Source organism: Frankliniella occidentalis, unplaced genomic scaffold, assembly GCF_000697945.3.
Source record: "Frankliniella occidentalis isolate FOCC.00 unplaced genomic scaffold, Focc_3.1 Scaffold1445, whole genome shotgun sequence".
Taxonomy (NCBI): Eukaryota; Metazoa; Arthropoda; class Insecta; order Thysanoptera; family Thripidae; genus Frankliniella; species Frankliniella occidentalis.
This window is the reverse complement of record NW_026268547.1, coordinates 1-377: the sequence shown is the minus strand read 5'-3', so window position 1 is coordinate 377 and position 377 is coordinate 1.

Sequence of the window (377 nt, the reverse complement as noted above, 5' to 3'; positions counted from 1 at the left end):
TTTCTTTTTCGGAAAACTGTGCCAGACGCCAGTGTGTTGGACCGCCACGAAATGTGGGTCGCACACTGGCACTAGCTCCGGAGCGCAGCCCACATGAAACCGTATGACATCAGTTTGTCATCTCGCCGATGACAAACGGACACCAATCGGATGACAAACTGATGTCAATCCGATGATGAAATTTGATGACATACTGATGACAAGCAGATGACAAAACGCAAATCGGCGTTCCGTCATCAATGTGTCATCAGTATGTCAACAGTTTATTAACCGTTTGTCATCGACGAATTACAAACGGATGACAAATCGCAAACGTCATCAGTTTGTCATCAGTATGTCATTCAAATTCCATCATCTCACTTTCATCATTTTGTCAT